Source organism: Apteryx mantelli, chromosome 10 (genome assembly GCF_036417845.1).
Source record: "Apteryx mantelli isolate bAptMan1 chromosome 10, bAptMan1.hap1, whole genome shotgun sequence".
Lineage (NCBI taxonomy): Eukaryota > Metazoa > Chordata > Aves > Apterygiformes > Apterygidae > Apteryx > Apteryx mantelli.
The window spans coordinates 20,655,245-20,658,860 of NC_089987.1; positions in this window are offsets into that span (position 1 = coordinate 20,655,245).

Here is a 3,616-nt window from a genome sequence, read left to right on the forward strand (position 1 = left end):
GTGCAGTGCTGCGCGTCCAGCATCCGCTCCCTCTTGTGGCAGGCTGCCTGTGCAGTCCAGCGCCCAACCGTTCACTAACACCAGACCATCACTCTGCTTATATTGTTTTAGAAACAGGTGCTCATCATCACTGACTAATTGAGTTTGGAAGGGATTTCTGGAGGGATTTCCTCTAATCTGGCCACCCTGGTCCATGGGGAGCTAACTGCAAAGTCAGATCAGGTTGCTCAGGCCCTTGCCCAGTGGAGGTTACCATGTCTCCAAGAAAAGGGATTACACAGGCTCTCCGGGCTCCTGTTCCAGCACTTGCTCACTCACATCGTGAGCTTTTTTTTCCCCCCCATATATCCAACTAGAATCTGCCTTGCTGCAACCTCTGACTGTCGCCCTCGTCCTTTTGCTGATCTGCTCTAAGAAGAGTCTTTTAGATCTGAACTTGCAGAAGACAAGCCGTAGAGGTAAGCATCTTCCTACAGAGCTAATGTTGCCTCCTTGACTATATCTAACCCAATAAAGATCTACCTCTTGTTACTAAACTTGCTAGATTTTGAACAGGATGTACAGTGCCTTTGACATGCTCAAAAGCTAAAGGTCACCCTCTTGAGTGGTTTCCTCCTGCCTTTGTGGAGTCAGCACTTTGAAATAGGTAAAGAAATACACGCAAAAACACCATCCTGGAGCTGCATGAGAAATAAGGGTTGCTGATCATCATTTTCATTGTCCTTCAAGGTTTTGGCAAAGTACAGTCGGGCAGTAGCTCTCTTGCAAAAGGGCATCATGCTTCTGCTTGGGATTCCTCTGCGGAGAGACAAACAAGTCTCACACAATCAAAATACCCACAGAGCCATTGCACAAGTCACAGCTTAATTAGAACATTTGTTTGCTGTCAGTCCATGAGTTGTCAGTGTTTGGAGAACTTCAGCCAAAACCCCCACATCCCTGGGAATTCTGCTGCACATCCCTAAATCCATGAACTTCACTTATAAACACTTACCATCAACTTGAGTGGACTGAAGCACCTGAAACGATACACATTTAATATATATAAGCTTATTCAATATATATAAGCTTATTCCAGGCCAGGCCAGGTCCATTTTTGTGTCTATGACAGGAAACTGTCTCCCCACTTTAGTTTATGGTGGCAAATAACAGGTTTAAATTCATTTTCCCACCTCCGGTCTAGTTCTAGCTCATGTTTCCTTGCCAACTCTCAACTTTGCAAATTCTCATCCTCTTCTAAAGTAAGTGAAACCACATAGCCATCATTGCTCACAAAACAAACAAACAAACAAACCCACACAATAACTTCTTTGTTTTCTCAATTTTATCTCCCTGCAAAGTTAAATTTTATCTCTGAACTGACTTCTGCCTAAAACACTGTGTTTCCACATGCCTCCAGGAAAACTAAGCACAACAGGTGTTTGTTCAAAAACAATTTTTGCTGAGCCACTGAGCTCCTGCTCTGACTTTTAACAGCTCACCTCTTTGAAGATTCAAAACATAACTGATTTTTAATGCTGCTAGAGGCCAACTTCTTCCTCTGGCTCACAGTCAGGTTTCCTCTACTCTTTTACTCCAGTAGCCCTGGATGAGCCTTAAAGGCTGTTTGCATTTAATAATCCACAAAAATTTGGCATTTGTGATGTACATCTTTCCTGCAGACTCCATCTGGCAGGACTGTTTTTTAGTAAATATCCTGAGAGCGATCTTTATTGTCCAGAACGTATTTACACAGCTGCCGCCGTAATAGCTGTCCCTCTGTTTATATCATGTTATATCCTTCAGACGTATTTCGGAGCGAGCTGAGAAGGTATAAACTAACCGCAGCTCTTAGTCACACAGCTGTGTCGGGACACAGAGAGATGACATTATGTGTTGAGACCACTTTGCGCACTAGAAAAACTCGGTGCAGTGCCAGAGCAGCTTCACTGACTGCAGCCAGGTAGTTGACACTAAGGTGCCCAGAGTTCTAGTGCTTTTGCTACCAGCACAGGTTTAACTGCAGTGTTACTATCACCTGGGAAGTAGAGCTTTGCAAACGCAGGTGCCTACTATAGCAGCTATTTTTAACTGAAATTTGATTTCTCCGCAAAATCCTTGTACTCCACCAGCTCACGGCATCATCTTCCCTGCATACAGGCACTCCAGCCTTTGGCATGAATACATTTCTGTGTGCGGATCGGCTTTAAAACCTCACAGCAGTGAAATGGCTTAGGGAGAAGTCAGGTTAACACAGTATTACAAATGCTGCTTAGTTAGTATCTGAACTGCACCTTCCAAGTAAAGATTGCAATCTCCCAGACTGCCAGTTGGCATCTTTTGAGCCCAGGCACCAGTGTTTTAATTAGAAACTGTTATGACATGTTAGGATGAGGAAATCCCAAGGTATCAAGATTTCTGTTTGCATAAGAATAGCAATACTGGCACTCTTAACTATCGCGAATTAAATTCCAGCTGTTTCTTCTACTGATCTCAGTATTACGTTCAGGTCCTAAAATGGAGTGGATTCACATTTGGAAGGGGGTGAAGGTGGGAGGTTGGTTGCTTTAATCCATTTAATTCACTATGGTTGCAACATATTTCTCAGATAAGACTTCACAAGAAATATTAACCTAAACTTGGGGAATCCAAGCAGATTATGAGCCAGGTGGATAAAAAAAGCTCTTTGCCTGTTACTTGGTCTTGGTTTGGTGGATGGCCGAAGCTGCCACGGTTTTGTGACCCTACTTCAACCGGCCTCAGTCCAAGCAGTTCAGCTGATGACAAATCCTCTTGGGATACAAACGTACAGAACTGCTCTCACCGACACTAATTACCAAGTGCAAAAGGAACAAAAAGGAGGACGAAGATGAATGTTTCTCACCACAGAGGCTGGTTTTATCTTCCCCAGTTCTGAGAAGAGAAGAGTTGTCACGAAGCACCTTAATATGTCACAAGAGCTTCGCAGTCAGGGGACACAAAGCTGCAGCTGAAAGTTTCCTACAGCCCCAGGGAGGGCAGACACCTTACAGGGACAACACAAACGAGGACGACACTGGTATCTGCCAGCGACCTCTGTCAACAGCTTGTGACACAAATACCAAAATCGTCATGGGTTCTCCTGGCTAAATACTGTACTTCCACAGAAGTGATTTCTGCAATGTGCTGGAAGGAAAGATGCAGCAAGCGGCTGCCAGAAAAAAAGTTGCAGTAAGCTGATCTACAAAGAGCAGAATTACACTCATTTAAAAAAATTACTGTATGAGAAATTACTGTATTACAAAATTACTGTATTACAAGTGATAACACCCAAATACTGAAGCAAACCAAACAAAATATCGGGTCTGGTCTCCCTGCTTTCTGTTTGTTTAGCTATACAATTGGCCTACAAAAGTATTAGGCCTTATATTTTTCTTTTTTTGATCTAAGAAAAGTGAATGTTCTTTCCTGTGACTTTTGTTTTTAATCACGTAACATGTCACTAAAATATATATATACATATATATATATATATATATAGGAGTTGCCACAAGGTGGCAGGAGCTTCCCAATTAAAAACTCGATCTACTGATATTCCACAGGGAGGTATGTGCAAAGATCTGAAAACACACTCCTTACTTTCACAAGGCTTTTTGTG